Source organism: Pogoniulus pusillus, chromosome 22 (genome assembly GCF_015220805.1).
Source record: "Pogoniulus pusillus isolate bPogPus1 chromosome 22, bPogPus1.pri, whole genome shotgun sequence".
Taxonomy (NCBI): domain Eukaryota; kingdom Metazoa; phylum Chordata; class Aves; order Piciformes; family Lybiidae; genus Pogoniulus; species Pogoniulus pusillus.
Genome location: NC_087285.1, coordinates 10,793,792 through 10,812,154, shown reverse-complemented (window position 1 = coordinate 10,812,154; position 18,363 = coordinate 10,793,792). Strand labels below are relative to the sequence as shown.

Here is an 18,363-nt window from a genome sequence, read left to right as displayed (position 1 = left end):
AAAAGGTGAGTGGCCAGTGTTTTCCATGAGCTCCAAACATCCCAGCTCCTCCCTGCATCACCCTGATCTGGGATTCCAGTTCTGCATTTGCAGTTGAAATTGGTGCCAAGGACAAGGAGGAGAAAGAGGAGTAAAGGGGTTGCCCTATGCCCAGAGCACAGGCTGGCAGCACCAGGTGCTTGCTTTCCAAACCAGGAACTAGAACAAGTTGCTCAAGGCTACATCCAACCTGGCCTTGAACACTTTCAGGGAGGGGACATCCACAACCTCCCTGGGCAACCTCTTCCAGTGTCTCACCACCTTGACTGGGAAAAATTTCTTCCTAATGTCCAGTCTCAGTCTCCCTTCTTTCAGTTCAAGGCCATTTCTTCTCATCCTGTCACTACAAGCTCTTGTAAAAGTCCCTCCCCTGCTCTCCTGTGGCCCCCTTCAGGTACTATAAAGCTGTTTCAAGGTCTCTCTGAAGCCTTCTCTTTTCCAGGCTGAACAGCCCTAACTGTCTCAGCCTGTTCTCACAGCGGAGGTTCTCCAGCCTTCTGATCATCTTTGTAGCCTCCTCTAGACCCTCTCCAAGAGTTCCATGTTATCCAGAGTATCTGGAGATGGCACATAGTGGAGCTGTTGGCTCCTTCCCAGAAGAGCTGGGACCACAGCTTGATGCCAAGCTGCTCTGCAAAGCACAGAGAAGCCAAGACAGAAGTTGTAGGGGGTTAAAAGAAAAAGGCATTTAGGTTTTTTTGCCTTGGAGGAGTAAAATAAACATGGGAAGGTTTCCCAGGAGAAGAGCTTGCTCTGGGTCTGTGTCACACTGCAGAGGGTGCAGCTCTGGTGTTTGCAGAAACATGTCATTCAGGAGCTGCTGCCTCTGAGCAGGCTGCCAGGAGTACACCAAGAGAATCTATCCCCAACTGGTGAAGAATGTAACCCTTTCTTGACATTTTATGCTCAAGAAAGATCAAACCAGGGGAGATGGTAGTCAGCTGTTTGATTATCAGCAGAACTGATACTCCAGCCACAAAGTGAGCATCACTGAGGAAGCCATTTATGATGTTTCTACAGCAGAATTGAGGGCAGCTTTGCTGCACAGGAGTGGGTAATGGTTTCTTTAAGGTGTCCACGTTGCTATGGCAACACAACAGGGATGGGCTGGAGAGCTGGTCCATACTATCCCCGGGTAAGTAAACTCCTGCAATGCAGGACTCTGCCTGGAGATCATAGAATCACAGAATGAGAGTGGTTGGAAGGGACCTCTGGAGAACTCAGAGTCCAATCCCCCTGCCAAAGCAGGGTCACCTAAGGCAGCTCACACAGGAACACATCCAGATGGGTCTTGATGGTCTCTAGAGAGGGAGACTCCACAACCTCTCTGGAAGTAAGATGTCTTTCCCTAGTCCTCATTTAATTTAGTGCAGCCATTTAATAAAGGTAATTATGAGAATAACCAACTGGGCAAGGTCCAGCTAGATGAACTGTGGGTGCTTGCTACTTGTGGTGTTGAGCTGATGAAGAATTTGCAGCTACTTATTGGTAAGAAGCTTGCAGGTGCAGCACTTTTCAATACAAAGCACATCCAGCCTCCTCACAGCCATTGGAACCTGGAGCTCAAATAATTGCACCAATGGTGAGCATGGGGTAAGGACACACATGGCTGTAAGGACACACGTGGGTATGAGTAAGGATACATGAGTGTGAATAAGGACAAAGACAGAGGCAAGGAGGAAGGAGGAGGGTGAGTGAAAGACCTGCCTGGGATTCCTTGGGAGGGCTCAAGGCCAGCTGGCATTTGGTCACCTCATTTCCCAGCTAGTGAAGAAGACTCCAGAAAGTGGAGACCTTTATGCATAAGGCCAAGAAGAAAGACAAGACAGCTGGCAGCAAGAACTTAACACATGCCTGCTGCCTCCTTGCTGTGGACTGAACTGTGAGACATCTCCATGTGAAAGGTTTCATCTTCCCTGGCTGGTTGGATACCCATCGAATGTCCTTCTGGCTTCTCTCTCCGACTCACCTGGCTGCCCAGGCTCTGCCACAGGTATTTAAATCAAGCATTTGTAACTTCCAATCAGGACAATAAACCCCACTTGTTCTTGGAATCATCTCAGCATTTACACTGCTAAATGCCCATTGCTAACCTGGTGATTACAGATTGTTTTTCCTCGCACTGGATTTTCTTCATGCAGAAATGTGGCTGATGTCCTGATTGCACTTCCCTAAACAGCCTCTTGGAGATGATTATTGAGCACACGGGCTGGGCTTTTCCAGAGGGTTACAAAATGAAGCCAGACGTTTTGGAGCAAGATGCCTGTTAGGGACTTGATTTCAGCCTTTCCTGATGTGCTCCCAAGGTGAGTTCTGGTGATGTGGGATACTCAGGGCTCTGTGTTTGATCCATCTTAAACCCCTCCCAGTCCATGTTGCAGCTCAAAGATGCTGAAGTGCCAGGGGCTGGTGAAAGTAGTGCTAGATCTGATGTATTCTTTGAGGCACAGACGTGATGAGGTGGTTGTGTTTGCCATCCTTTGGTACTTGCCTGACTAAACACAAAGCAAGACCTGGCAGAAACAAGAGACCCAATCCTGACTCCTTTACAGATCTTCTCACTCTGCCTGAGTGGCAGCACTGCAACCTTGGAATGCAATGTGATTGTCCTTACCTCGAAGAGCAGAGGTGATCCCATCTCTAGCTGGGAGAAAACACTACATTGAGGCTGGCCTTTGGGTGATATTTTCAGGCCAGGAGATGCACAGTAATTAAGAGGTGGCAGGGAGTAGCCCTCCTTATCCACACATCTCTATGTGCCTCATGAAAGTGACAGAATAAGAGGACACAGTCTCAAACAGTGCCAGGGCAGGTTTAGGCTGGATGTTAGGAAGTTCTTCACAGAAGAAGTGAATTGGCATTGGAATGGGCTGCCCAGGGAGGTGGTGGAGTCATCGTCCCTGGAGGGGTTTAAAAAGAGGCTGGATGAGGCACTTTGTGCCTTGGTTTAGTCAATTAGATGGGTTAGGCAATAGGTTGGATTTGATGATCTCAGAGGTCTTTTCCAATCTGGTTAATTCTGTGATTCTGGTAAGTGTAGGAGATGTGTTGTCACTTCCTGATAGAGAAATGGATTGGCAGAGCTGGGAAGGTCACTGGCCACCTTCAGTTGTGTTTTGCCTGCTTGGTGGGAAGCAACCAAGCAACAAACTGTGGGACGTTGTCTTCTGCCCAACCTTTTGCTGCTCAGAGCTGAGCCCGAGCAGGAGCAACAGGAGTGCTGCTTGGAGGCAGGGTCATGGCCAGACAAAACATAGGTGGGAGAGTAGTGAGGAGACCTATGAGGTGCCAGTGTGCTCAGTCCTGTGTCATCAATGGAACATTAGTTTCTTTCAAGTGTTTGTTTTTTCACTGCTCCTTCCTCCCTCCCCTCCTAGGGTATGAGAACATGAAAAGTGATGAAACCTGAGAGATCTTCTACGTGCCCTTTGTGATGAGAAAACTGGATAAAGATCTGGGCTGCAGAGAGTATCAGGAGGGTTATGAAGATGATAAGAGGACTGGAACATCTCTCTGATGAGGAAAGACTGAGAGAACTGGGACCTTTTTAGTCCAGAGAAGAGCAGACTGAGAGGTGAGCTCATCAATGCTGATCAGTACTTCAAGGGTGGGTGTCAGGAGGATGGGACTAGGTTCTGTTCAGTGGTGTCCAGCGACAAGATAAGGGGCAACAGGCACAAATTTGAACATGAGAAGTTCCATCTAAACGTGAGGGGGAGCTTCTTTAATTGAAGGGTGGTGGAGCACTGGAGTAGGCTTCCCAGAGAGGTGGAGTCTCCATCTCTGGAGACATTCAAACCTCACCTGGACACCTTTCTATGTGACCTTCTCTAGGAGACTGTGTCATGTCGGGGAAGGGGGTTGCACTTGATGATCTCTAGAGGTCCCCTCTAGCCCCTACCATTCTGTGAGTACATCTCCCCATGTATTTGGGAGAACAAACCCAAACTCTTGGTTCTTCCCAGCAATGGTGCTTAGGTGCAGGAGCTGCACAACTTGTGTTTGATCTCCTCTGACACAGGCCTGTGGAGAGCTGCTCTGGGAAGAGATGAGCAGCACAAACCATGACTAATATGAAATAACTAATTGGAGCAAACCTCTGGAGAGAGAGGCATGGATTAGAGATAAGAGAAGCACAAATCTTTCTGTTTGTTCTTTTGAAATGAAAGACTGCTCTTGTTGAAGCATCTCCTCATTGCTATGCCAGGAGAGTGTGGGCAGGTTCTCTCCCCCCCTTCTCTTCGCAAACATTTAACAGGGTGACCTTTCAAGTTGCTTAATGGATTTGTCAAATACCTAAATATCACTCGTTTCTTTCAATAAAAACCTTGCTCCTGCTCTGCCTTGCCTGATGGAGAGAAGATTCTCCAGCCCTCAATCTGAGGCTGGGCTCATGAGGAGCACAATTGGATGTGAGGTGCAGCATTGCTAGGAAAAAGGCAGCGGAATGGAAGAACTCAACCACAAACCACAACAAAAAGAGGGAATAACTGCAGTTATTTTGGAGCAATGAGAAAGCCAGGAAGAGAAATCTCTTTCCCTCTCCCATTTTAAGCACAAAGTCCAGTTGTGTTCAGCCTGGCTTAACTTCAAACTCTTGTTTTCCATACCTAAGGAGCTTTCTGACTGGAAACACAGTGAAAGAAAACCAAATCCACAACCATTTTTCATTTCTGTGTGCAGCCAGATCTGCACAGGAAGTTGAACAAGGCTGAAATTCTGTTGCTTTACCTCTTTCCCAGCAACAACAGCCATTTCTGTCATAGAATCATAGAACTGCTTGGGTTGGAAAATCCCTTTAAGATTGTTGAGTCCAACTTTCAACCTAAGACCAGAGTCTGGAATGGAAGGCAAAAAATGGAAGGGAACAAAGCTCCTTGAGTGCCTGCCAGTGATGTCTGCTTGCTCCCAGACACTGCTTCTTCCACCTTATTTCCTTAGAAAAATGACTGTTATTTTCCCCTCTGGTTTCATGAAACCAATTTGCATCTGAGATGCATCTTCTGGGAGCTCAGCAGTGATGATACCAGCATTGCCTCTCTGACCAGAGCACCATGTGTTTCCTTTTGGGTCTGTTTGCTGCCCTCAAAACACTCCCAGACAGTCTCACTTGCTGAGGAGAAGAGAGAAAGAACCAGAAAGGGGCTAGCACACAAATGCTGACACCCATAGGAAAGAGAAAAAGTGGTAAATGCTTTGGTGCGTGAAGAGGAAGATAAAGATGTATTTGGGGAAGCAATGTGGCAGTTGCAATGCTTGTTAGCATCTTTATCTGCCTTTCCTTACATTCTTGGTCTGAAGTCAGAGTCTGTTGTTCAGTATCACTATTCTTCTCCAAAACACAACCTCTGTCTGCCTTTTCAAGTGCCTTTAATCCAAGATGCCAAAGAATTGTGGTGGGGTTTTCCAAAGCACCTGAAAATTAGGTACCTCATTTCCTCCCTCACAGAGTTAGCAAGGGCCAGGCCCAGGTCATGCACAGCAAACCTGGGGCTTCTCACATAAGAAGTGGCTGGGTTTGGTTTTCAAGGCAAACTACTCCATGTTTAGGGGTGCTGGGTGGATTTGGTGGTGTTTGCCTGGATCTGTTGTCTGCTAAGACAGGCTGGAAACAGGGTGTAAATAAACTGCAGCAGTTCTTCCTGCAGTTCCTGGCCACGCTGCTCTCAGGACTAAGACCCATAAGACCAGATGCTGAGGACTCTGGTGTTAGTCCAGGGACTTAGTCATGTTCTTCATAGAAATCATAGACTCATACACGTGTTTGATTCTGTCATCACTTTCAATATCAGCCCAATGCCACCATGGGCACCAAACCACATTTCCTGAACACCACCAGGAATGATGACGCCACCGCCTTTCTGGGCAGCCTGTTTCAATGCCTGATCACACTTGCAGTACAGAAATTGTTCCTAATCTCCAACCTGAGCCTTCCCTGCCACAATTTCAGGCCATTTCCCTCTCATTCTGTCACCTGATATTAGGGCAGATAGACCAACTCTTACCACGCTCCAGGGGCAGCCTCTTTTCAGGGAGCAATGAGGTCTCCCCCCAGCCTTCTCAGCTGCTTCTTACCAGCCCTGTTCTCCAGACCATTCACCAGTTCTGTTGCACTTCTCTGGACACACTCCAGTCCCTCAATGTCCTTCTTGGAGCGAGGGACCCAGAACTGAACCCAGGATTCAACATGTGGCCTCACCAGTGCCTGGTACAGGTGCAAGATCACTTACCTGCTCTTGTTGGTCACAGATTGCTGATCCAGGCCTGGATGATGGTAGCTTTCATGACCACCTGGGCACATGCTAGGTCATGTTCAAATGTCTGCCAACCAGCATCCTCAGGTCCTTTTCCCACCTTGCAGCTTCCCAGACTTCTTGGATGAAGCTCAGCATGCAAGCAGAGTGCTCCAAGAGTGGTCTTGCAGTTGCACAGCCCATTTCCTGCACCTTCATAGAATCATGCAATGGTCTGAGTTGGAAGGAACCTCCAGTAGCAAGCAGGGGTATCCTCAAGTAAATCAGGTTTCCCAGAGGCCCATTGAGTCCCACCTTGAATATCTCCAGGGGTGGGTGTCTCATCTCTCTTCATGCTGCCCAGGAAGGTTTGAGAGCCTGTTGAACAATTGGAATATAGCTCAATGCATTGGAATTACAGGAGCAAATGATGATAAATCACTTTTTGTGCCCACACAGGGAAGGTTTTACAATGATCATTAGCCCTTGGAAGGTCTTCTGCTTCCTGTGGTGGTCTAATGGTTGCACTTGGAGCTCCCAGATAAATCATGGGCTGAGCTATGGGAGGGCCTTGTCAGGGGCAGCCTGGGGAAAGATTCCTCACAGGTACTGTTGGCATTTTGTTAAACCCTGCAGAAGGAATAAATATCACTCCAGTGCTGAAGAATTACCATGGAGGACTGCTGGGTGTTAATAGCCACCAACAGCAGGTAGGACTTCTGAGAGTGTTGTTGCTTTCCTCCTAGAGATGCCAACAATCAGAGCACAGAGATTTGTCGCCTTTGGTTCACTCACTTCAGCCTCTCCTTATCAGCATCGTTTGTCACTGGCAGGGTTTCTCTCTGCATTTGTTAGGAGCCAGCATCACAGTTTTACATTTGTAATCTGTGGGTTCTCTCTTCCAATTTGCCTCCTGCTGCAGCTCATTACTGCAGGTTGTGTGTTTGCAGGAGCAATGCAAGGTAAAAGCTGTGCTCCAGAGCTCCCCTCCCAGCCTGGCAGCCTCAGACCTGTTGAGGTTGGAAGAGACCTTTGAGACCATCAAGTCAAAACGCTTGCTAGAGCTCACAATCCCCACACTGCTGCTAAACCATTGCCACTAAACCACATCCCTTAGCACATCCACAGGGCTTTTAAACACCTCCAGGGATGATGACTTCACCACTTCCCTGGGCAGCCTCTTCTGGTGCCTGAGAACCTGTTTTGTAGTGTGCAGCATCATCCCTGTCCTGCTGTGCCCTTGTTTCTGCTTCTGTCTTGCTGTAGATCATCTGAGGGCAGGGGTGTCTGGAGGATGTTGTCTATCCATACATTCATGTGATCACTGCTGGACCAGCCCTCATAACTCAGCCTCATGCTGCCTGGAGGCAAGAGCAGCTTCACCATGTGTGCAAAACTGCCTCTAGCCTGGAACTTCACATCCCAGAAACTCTGAGCTGCTGTCCTGGTGGGCTGAGTGAAAAGCTGTTCCTGTGAAAACCAAGACAAAGCCTGTGGAGTGTGTCACTTAAAAATACTGGTGTGCCTGGCTTGACAACTGCTCCTCTCCTCCTGAAGGACATGGGTCTGCAGGAGGAGACCCTGAAGATGATCAGAGGGTATATGGAGCACCTCTGCTATGAGGACAGGCTGAGAGAGTTGGGGTTGTTCAGCCTGGATAAGAGAAGGCTCCAGGGAGACCTTAGAACTGCATTTCAATATCTGAAAGAGGACCTAGAGAAAGGACTGTTTGGAAGGGCCTGTGGTGATAGGATGAGGGGCAATGGTTTGAAACTGGAGCAGGGGAAATTTAGGTTGGACATCGGGAGGGAGTTCTTCACAATGAGGGTAGTGAGACACTGGGACAGGCTGTCCAGGGATATCACTGAGGTCTCATGCCTGGAGGCATTCAAGGTGAGATCTGATGTGGTCCTGGGCAGCCTGCTCTAGTTGGAAGTGTCCCAGCTGAGTGCAGGGGAGATGGACAAGAGGACTTTTGAGAGTGCCTTCCAACCTGATGCATTCTGTGATCTTTTGCTCTTACCAGCTGCCTCATGCAGGCACTGAGGCCAAAACAGCTGCTGGCCCTGGCCCTATGTGGACCTGCTCAGGGACATCAATGGGTTTGTGTTTCTGTAACAGCAAAATCAAAGCAGAGAGACAGCCACCTATGGATAGGCACACTCCGAGAGCAGATCATTATTTTGGAGGCTCCTGTGTTTCCATAAAAGATTTGCCAGGAGCTTTAAATCTGCTTGAGTTTAGAAGTTTGCTTCATTGAAGAAAAATCCCTGAAAACCTTCCTGGAAAGGAAGAAATTCTGCTTTCAGATGAAGCATCTTGGTAATTTGAAATTGCTTCACTTTGAAACTAATTTCCTTGTGGTTTTGCAAGAGCCAGGATTCACAGAACTATCCAAGTGGCAATTAATTTTCTCCAAACCCAAACATTTCAATGCTCTGGAAAGCCTAAACAGGGTTGTTTTTTTTCTTGCATACCTTCAAAACAATCCCTTTGAGGTGTTCTTTTCCTCCTGAAGCTCATTTTCTTTTGCCTTTTCTCTTTCTCACTCCCTCTACCTTTGTGCTCAGGGTGAGTCTTACAAGTGCCAGCCCCATCAGACAGCTGATCTCCCCGCTCAGGAAATACTGATTGTGTTATGGATCTCATCTTCAGCTTTGGGACACATTTCAGGTTGTGCTCTTTTTATAGTGCTGGATTTTTAGGATATTTTCAGTTTTTTCTTGTTCCCATTCTGAACAATCCAGTTCCTTCCCTAAAATATCTACATTTCTCCATGCATCTTGTATGAGGCTTCTGTACAAGTTCCTTGTGTGAGGACCTTCCACACAGTTCAGCTGCTTTCAAAACGTTTGTTTGTGTTTTGGCATGTTTTAGACTTCTGCATAGAAACCAAGAAGGTAACAGGACTAAAAGCAGTGAGTGAAAACCAATGCAGCAGAGATTAAACTACAGAATTTTCTCCCATGTGGCAGAGTTTTAGCATCTGAGGCTGCAGCATGCAGACGGCTGCTGGGCAGCAGGGCTGTGCACAGCTCACTCTTCCCCAAGCAGTGCCAGGCTGTCAGAGTGCTGGGATGTCCTCTTCATACATCCCTCCAGGGATGGAGGTGCATGGGAAGAGTGGATGGAGTGCAGTGAAGATTCCAGTGATGGTTGCTTCTTTCCTAGCTTTGCATCAGGTTCAACTCTTCCCTAAAACCTGACCCTTCCACTCCAGACTCCCTGACACGTTTCCTTGTGAGAAGCTCCTCTAATCGAGCTGTTGCTGTTGCCAGCAGGACACTTCAGTGCTGTGTTTGCTTGGAAACTCTTAAAACCCCACTGAGCACATCTGTTCTGTGATGTTTACTTCCAACACAAAGCCCTTTTGGTTTTCTTTTTTGTCCTAAGGATATATTTTGCTCAGTGTCCTTAGTGCTGCTGAGGAGGGACATGCTTTTGCTCTGCCATTGTGCAGCTTTGGGAAGCTGGTAGAGGCACAGGCAGTCTCCTCTGGAACAAGTTGCCCAGGGATGTAGTGGAGGCCCCATCCCTGGAGATAGTTCTAAGATCAGACTTGATGTGGCCCTGGGCAGCCTGCTGTAGATGGAGGTGTTAGTGCCAAGTGCAGGGGGGCTGAACAATAAGAACTTTGAGGGTCCCTTCCAGACCAGTGCAATCTGTGGTGGATCTCTGGGAGGATGCAGGACTCTTCTGTGATGTACTGGGGGTGGTGGTATCAGAGCACACCCTTAATGCAGGGCTGTATTGCTCTAGCCCCTTGGTCCTCAGGGCAGGTCACCCAAGGACAGCAAGGAGCCACAGTCACTTCCTCTTGGCTCAAGGACATTCCAGAAGATAATAGGTGGGGGAAAATAACAGCTGATCCTGAGGCTGAAACTGGAAGCTGCCTCTGAATATAAATTAGCCTGTGACCTCAAACTGTCCTGTTTTCTATCTGCTTGTCAGCATCTCTCCTTGCCCAGTCCAGCCTTTGTTTTCCTTTTGTCCTGCTTTCATGTTGTAGTCTTTTGTTTGCCCTGCCACTGCCCGTACCCTGTGCCAACAAGAGCAGCTTGTCTCAGAACAGGTGCTCTTCATTGTGCCCTATTGAGATGTTAAAGTCCCACCTGAGCTGCCATGAGATGGCTCCAGGTTTCCTTCAGTTACCACTGAGCATGAACAATCTCTTCTCTTTAGTCTGCCCAGGGAGGTGGTGAAGTCACTGCCCAGGGAGGTGTTCAAGGAATGTGTGCACAGGGCACCTGGCTTAGTGGCCATGGTGGTGCTGAGTTGATGGTTGGACTCAGTGATCTTGGAGGTCTTTTCCAACCCAAAGAACTCTGTGATTCTACTGACATCCAACACATTGCTTCTTCCACACACCAAGCATGCAGGAGTCCTGCTCTCTGCTGAAAGCTGAAGCCTTGGCTGAAAGGTCTTGGTGGGACACATGTACAGTTTAGTGGTCATGGTAGCTGGGTTACAGTTGGGCTTGATGACCTAAAAGGTCTTTTCCAACCATGATGATACTATGAAGGACCCAGCAGCACTTGTGCTTGCAGTCACTGCTCCCTAAGGCTGTGGGAAGACTTTGGTGTATATGAACAAATCACTTGGGAAGGTGTTGGAGAGGTACCACAAAACCAGCCCCCAAATGCCCAGCTGCCCAGTGCTGTTTGCCAGGGTGTGGAATTGTACAAGTCTGAGGTTTAAAAAGCAGGATTGTTGCAAAAGGAGGTGGGCATTTGGTGCCCACCCATAGTGGTGCTGGCTGTTTAACAGCAGGAGCCCAGCTCCCCCACTCCTGTCACTGGGGATCAGGAGGGCTCTCTATGAAGGCTTTGCACTGCTGCAGTCCCAGAAGAGTGTCAGGGCAATCAAACAGTCCCAAGGGCTTTGCTTAATAGGAGTGTACAGTTTATTTGTCACATTGTGGGTTTGCTGTGATCTAGGTCAGTGCTTATGACACCAAATTCTCCTTCCAGAGCTGTTTGGCAAGCTCTGAAAGACCCCACAAAATCCACACTTGCTAGGCTTTTCAGACTGCTGGGTGGTAGAACCTCCTTATCTGGATTTTGGTGCTCAGCTTCTCAGGGCACAAGGGTTGGATTTATTTTGCTGGCTTCTACTCTTTATCCGTTGCTTTGTAAAGTTGAGAGCAATGAAGTCTGGGCATTTCCCCTAAGTGTCACTGCATGTGCACTGCATTGTGCAAATCCAGAGGCTGCAGGCAGAGCTGCAGTCAACAAGCCCAGGCTGAAGGAGTAAGGAAGACTACTGAAGGGAGGAATAGATGAAGGGAGCTGTTCAAAAAAAGCCTGGAAGAGGCACTTAGTGCCATGGTCTAGTTGATTGGACACGGCTGGGTGATAGGTTGGACTGGATGAGCTTGGAGGTCTCTTCCAACCTGGTTGATTCTATGATTCCATGATTCATGGGATAAACTGACTGGCTGAGGAGGACCTTTTTTCTTTTCCCCTCGTTTCTTTCCACCCCTTTTCCTCTCTTTTCCCTCTTTTTTTTCCATTTCCCTCTTTATCTATTTTCCTTTTCCCTTTGCTTTTGCTTTTCCCTTATTTTTTTCCCTGCTTCCCTCATAATTTTGTTTTGTTTCCTTCTTTTTCCTTTTCCTTCTGTTTTTACCTCCTTTCCCCCTCCTCCTGCTTTTTTTTGCTGCATTGAATCAGTTTGCCATGCTAAATGATTGAATTTTCTGTCACTGCAACACTCCACCCTCTGAAAGTAGGACTTTGCCTTTCCCCCCCCTCAGTCTGGGCTCAGAGCTTCTCTCTGGTGTGCCCATGTGTGAGGTTTATCCTCGCCTGCTGTCAGATGGATCTGATGTGACACAACAAACCCAGGGTGACCACGTCCTTTGAATACTTGGCAAGCCACATTTAGTGGTGCTTGGTGAGGAGAGCATGGAGTAAAATGTGCTTTCTCCATCAAGACTGGCTGTGGCCACCAGTTTGTCAGGTTGTGTTTCTCAGTGCCGCGTCACATTAGGCTGTGCTGGGGGATGGTGCTGAGCTGCACTTCCACAGCATCACTTCAGAGCCTCAGAGGAGTTATTTTTACCAAAACCCAGAGTGGTGCCAAGCCTCTGAGGCTGCATGGGTGGGGTTGCTGCCAGGCTGCTCTCAGTGCACATTGAGGATGCTCTGCAGCAGGCTTCAGCTCTTTCTAGTGATTCTATAGTCAGATATTGGAACAGGCTGCCCAGGGAACACCACTATCCCTTGAGGTGTTCAAGAAACCTGTGAACATGGCACTCTGGGACGTGATTTAGGGGCCATGATAGTGTTGGATTGATGGTTGGAATGAATGCTCTCAGAGGTCTCTTCCAACCCAAACAATTCTGATTCTATGGCTTGCAGGAGGTGCAGCTCTGGCCAAAGTGACTCCTCAGCCAAAGCAGTTTGTCTGCAGTCCATGGGTGCTGGCAGTCCTGGTGCAGCTCCTGGCTGCAGCAGTGTATTTATTGTTGCTTTCTGTGCACATTTGCTTAATGTTTACCCCAAGCTTTAGTGGCAACCAGCTCCAGTCTCTCATTTCACAGAATCACAGAAGCATTTTGGTTTGAAAAGCCCTCTAAGATCAGTGAATTCAACCATCAACACAGCACCCTTATGGCCATTAAACCATGTCCCCAAGTGCCATGTCCACATGTTTCTTGAATGAACACCTCCAGGGATGGTGACTCTGCCACCTCCCTGGGCAGCCTGTTCCAATGCCTGACCACTTTTGTAGCAAAGAAACTGTTCCTAATCTCCAACCTACACCTCCCCTGGGACAATTTCAAGCTATTTCTCCTTGTCCCATCAAGCCAAGCTGACAAGACTTTTAAGACTTCTCTATTTCTTTTCTAGTATTTCTGCACTTTCTTTGCTAATAAGTGCTATGAATATAATGAATAACTAAAAGTAAGCTGCAGCTCTCAAAAGAAAGGACTATAGCAGAGGTGGGGACCATAGCAGAGGCTGCAGAGGGACTGTTTCCAAAGACCTGCAGTGACAAGGTGAGTGGCAGTGGTCTGAAAAGAGAGAAGAGGGGATTTAGGGTCAATCATAGAATCAGTCAGGGTTGGAAGGGACCACAAGGATCATCTAGTTCCAACCCCCTGCCATGGACAGGGACACCCTATCCTAGATCAGGCTGGCCAGAGCCTCATCCAGCCTGGCCTTAAATACCTCCAGAGATATGTCCTCAACTACCTCCCTGTGCAACCCATTCCAGGCTCTCACCACTCTCATGCTGAACAACTTCCTCCTCACCTCCAGTCTGAGTCTCCCCACCTCCAGCTTTGCTCCATTCCCTCTAGTCCTGTCACTCCCTGATAGCCCAAAAAGTCCTTCTCCATTTGGATGCTAGGAGCAAGTTCTCTACCATGAGGGTGCTGGAACACTGCAACAGGTTGCCCAGAGAGATAGTTGAGGCCCTATCTGTGGAGATATTCAAGGTCAGGCTGGACAAGGCTCTGAGCAACCTGATCCAGTGGAAGATGTCCCTGCTGACTGCAGGGAGGTTGGACTGGATGCCCTTTGGAGGTCCCTTCTAACCCAAACCATTCTATAGCTCTCTGATTCTATGTTTCCTGCTTGCTTTCTTTAGGTGAGAGTACTGAAGCTTCCCCATCTCTCCACCTCCTGCATGGAAAGAGGTTAAAGAATCACGGAGAGGGTTTAGGAGGCGGTGCAGCAGGTGCCTGCACTGCCGTTGTGCTTTCACAGCTGAGCTGTTGTTCCAGCAGCTTGCACTTTGTGCAAACCAATTAAAATGACTAAGTGTGCTCTGATCTAATATTCCAGTCGCTTTTTGGCACGTAATCATTCATCATGAGCACACAAGAACCCAGGATTCAATTAATCAGCTCTTACAATGAGCCCATCTCTTGCTGCTAGGTTTCTTTTTTTTTTTGTCCTAATACATTTTTTTTTCCTTTGAATAAAAATGTAATTGTCAGTGCAAAATATCAAACCAGAGCCACATAACAAATAGCTATGGATTTGTAATTAAACCCAATAAAGCCTAAGATGCAGTATAAAAGGCAGAGAGATGAAATTCAATTAAAACTTATTATGAGAAATACAATGCCAGCAAGTTTTTTTCTTGGGGGGGGGTGGGGGGTGGGGGGTGTGTGTGTGCTGATAGGGAGGGGAGCAGAGAGCAGCATACTCTGGACTGGAAGGGAAGAGAGTTATTGGTTGTGATAATGAAATCTGAGGTATGATTCAAAGGGTGGGGAGTAAATAGCTAATGGCAAGAAGAGACAGTGACACATGAGGAGGGCCCCGGAATGGCCCCATTATCTCCTGCTGTAATCAGAGGCAGGTTATGGTTATTTCCCCTCCTGTCTACAGGATGCACTTGACTCTGAAGAAACAAGTTATTAATTCTTGTTACCCGGGACAGCAGCTGATATTGCCTGCATTTGTTTTTAGGAGAGGAGAAAGTTCCATTTCAGAAGAGCCTGGGCTCTTTAGCACAAGAGTGGCTCGGAGAGTGCTCGTTTAGCGGTGGCTGATGGAGGAGCTGCTGAAGCAGGCTTGGAGAAGACATCAAAGGCATGAAGGGTAGGTCTGAACTAAAGCAGGGGAGGTTTAGGATCACAGGTTTATAGAGTAGTTTGGTGGGAAGGAAACTTAAAAATCAACCAGTTCCAAGCCCCTGCTTTGGGCAGGGACACCCTCCTCTAGAGCAGGTATAGAATCATAGAATCAGACAGGGTTGGAAGGGACCACAAGCATCATCTAGTTCCAACCCCCCTGCCATGGGCAGGGACACCCTACCCTAGATCAGGCTGCCCACAGCCCCACCCAGCCTGGCCTTAGACACCTCCAGAGATGGGGCCTGAACCACATCCCTGTGCCACCCATTCCAGGCTCTCACCCTCTCGTGCTGAACAACTTCCTCCTCATGTCCAGTCTGAACCTACTCACCTCCAGCTTTGCTCCATTCCCCTTAGTTCTGTCACTCCCTGATATCCTGAAAAGTCCCTCCCCAGCTTTTTTGTAGCCCCTTCAGATACTGGAAGGCCACAAGAAGGTCACCTTGGAGCCTCCTCTTCTCCAGACTGAACAGTCCCAGCTCCTCCAGTCTGTCCTCGTAGGAGAGGTGCTCCAGCCCTCTGATCAGCCCGGTGGCTCTGGACACACTCCAGCATGTCCATATCCCTCTTGTGATGGAGGCTCCAGAACTGGGCACAGTAGTCCAGTTGGGATCTCACCAGAGCGGAGCAGAGGAGGAGAATCACCTCCCTCGCCCTGCTGGTCACACTTCTGATGCAGCCCAGGTAGCAACCTGGGCTTGAACACCTCTTGAACATCCCTGGGCAACCTGTTCCAGTGTCTCACCGCCCTCATCTAAAGATTTTCTTCCTAACTTCCAATCTAAATCTCCCCTCTTCTGGATTAAATCACTGTTGGACATCAGCAGGAAGTTCTTCTCAGTAAGTGGTAAAATGCTGCTCTGGCTGCTTGTGAAGAGTATTTTGCACACAGAAATAGAAATGGCTGTGGGGTTGGTTTGTTTTCTTTCACTTTGTTTCTAGTCAGAAAGCTCCTTACATATGGAAAATAAGTGTTTGAAGTTAACCCAGGCTGAACACAACTGGACTTTGTGCTTAAAATGGGAAAAAAAAAGAAAGAGCTTTCTCTTCCTGGCTCTCTCATTGTTCCAAAATAACTGTAATTATTCCCTCCTCTTTTATTGTTTGTTCCTCAGTTCTCCCATTGTGCACCATGTAATTTTCTTAACTAGCAGAGAGAATCAAACACGTCTGGCCCTTCATTTCGTCCTGACCCCAATCTCCTTTCACATTTGATTACAGGCACGTCTGCACAGTGCCTGCTCTGCCTCTCTGCTGCATTGATGGGCTGTTGAGTAACACCCAACTGCTTTGTGTGTCCTTCTGATCCTTGCTAATGGCTGGCACCAGTTCTGCAGTTCTGTCTTCTTCTTCATCTGACTGCAAACCTGGTGTGGGTCAGCCCCAGCATAGCTGAGAATGGGAGAAGAAGATGGAGCAGACAGGTGCTAACCAAGTGAAGATCTTCCCTCCCTCTTATTGATGCTTGTTATATCACCTCCATGTCCAAAGACATGGAAATGGATATCCTCCATTTCCATGTCTTTGTATCTCATCTCCTATAGTTTAGAATGGATATTAGGAACAATTTATTTCTAGCAAGAAACATTGGGACAGGCTGCCCAGAGAGGTGGTGCAGTCCCCATCCCTGGAGGTGTCCAAGAAGCATGTAGATGTGGAGCTTCAGGACATAGTCTAGCAACCATAGTAATTGGCTTATGTGTGAATTAGGTGATCTTAGAGATCTTTTTCAGCCTTTATGATTCTGTGCTCCCAGCCAATGTCCAGGAGGTTTACCTGCAGCCTCAACCACCCACCAGGACCAGAGGTCATCTCATTCTTCCAGTGTGGAAGGAGGCTGCAGGACATCCATCTCCTGAATCAGTAGTATCTTCTGATTGTGTACAACCTGCTCCCTGTTTTCCTCCAAGGCCAGGTCTGAGTTGAGTGTCCCTATGGTCACAGAGGCTGGAACACAACTGGGACAAAACTTCCTGCAGAGATCCTTGCTGCAGAGCCTGGGGGAAGCTGAGGTGTTCCAGAGAGAAAAGCTCACTCTTGTGTTCAACAAAGTACTTTGCAGCAGTGTCCAAACCATTGTGACCAAAAATTTCCACCCATTGAGAATGTGGCACCTAGCTGGCCTGTTGTCACCAAGCAATGCACAGCTGGGAGTGCTGGGATGGTTGGAACCAGCAAGGAGAAGGCAAATCTGATCCTTCTGCATTTCCTCTCTGTTGGTTTGGCTGAGGGACTTAGATGAGCTTTGGCAAATGGCATCCTTCACCTGCTCAGAAATGGATGAGCTTTCTCCATTTTGTTTCCATCACTGCCAGCATGGATGGACAACCTCCATAGCAGCTCCTTGGTGACTGGTTGGAGGCTCAGTGTTTCAGCTCAAGGGTGCTACCCCTCAGGGTGCTTTAGGATGTGCTGTTCTGCAGCCCTGGTTTCACAGGCTTTCCTCTGGGGTCTGTCCTGGGTTTAAATCAGCCAGCAGCTGAGCTAAACCCATGACAGTGTCTCAGGCAAGCATCATCTCCCAGCCCTTACCCCCTCACTGCTTGTTCCTCATGATGGTGAATACTTCAGGAGCCATGGAGTGGAGAAACCTTGACTTATGTGCATCATGAAGATGCTGCAACAGGTGTTGATGGGTTAAGTACCAAAGTCCTCTGTGACTAAAACTGGAGCTGTGTTTTCAAACTAGCTCTTGTGTGCCTGTAAGTGTCTGAAGTGGTTTTGAGCTCTTCAGGAAACACAGCCACTTATGGTGTGTCCTTCAAGCAGCATGAGAGAATTAAGGTTCACAGACACCTATGAACAGCTCCAGTTTGTTCCTGTTGGGAGGATTAAGCTCCTAGAAAAACCTTGATTATAATTCAGATACAGTATAATTACTCTTTCTTTTCCAGCTCTTGTTAGCAACTACTGCACCAAAGCAACAGCAGAATGTGGTGAAGAGACAAAAGGCAGCTGGCATCAGAGAGGGAAGGTTCATAGATTCATGAAATGGTTTGTATTGGAAGGGGCCTTGCAGATCATCTAGGTCCAACCCCCTGCTGTGGGTGGGGACACTGAGTTCGTGTGTCTGACTTTGGGATGGAAGGAATGCACTGTTTGGGTGAAAAAATGACTGTTTGCTTTCCATCTGAAGAACACAAAATTACCCAACTGCCAAGGGTGCTTATTTCATGGAAATTAAACAGTAAATAACAACATTGTCTGGCACAGACACAGCAGCCAGTGCTGGTAAATTTTGGGTAGGAATGGAATCACAACTTTCAGTTCTTTGCTTATTTCAACCATTCACAAAATGCACCAGGTTGGAGGGGACCCTCAAAGGTCTTCTTGTCCAACCCCCAGGGCACTCAGCAGGGACACCTCCAACTAGAGCAGGCTGCTCAGGGCCACAGCAAATCTCATCTTGAATGTCTCCAGGGACAGGATTTCAACCACATCCCTGGGCAACCTGTACCAGTATTTTACCACTCTCACTGTGCAGAACTTCTTCCTTAT

The 18,363-nt window shown here is 48.0% G+C and overlaps 1 long non-coding RNA gene across 1 annotated transcript; it reads left to right on the top strand.

The window, feature by feature from the left end:
• Positions 1 to 1,963: 1,963 nt before the first annotated feature.
• LOC135184993 (uncharacterized) lies at positions 1,964 to 17,812 on the top strand. The gene is made up of 4 exons (XR_010306314.1): positions 1,964 to 2,032; positions 2,181 to 2,345; positions 3,417 to 3,613; positions 17,760 to 17,812. It is a non-coding gene; the product is annotated as an uncharacterized LOC135184993 (long non-coding RNA).
• The last annotated feature ends 551 nt before the right edge of the window (positions 17,813 to 18,363 follow it).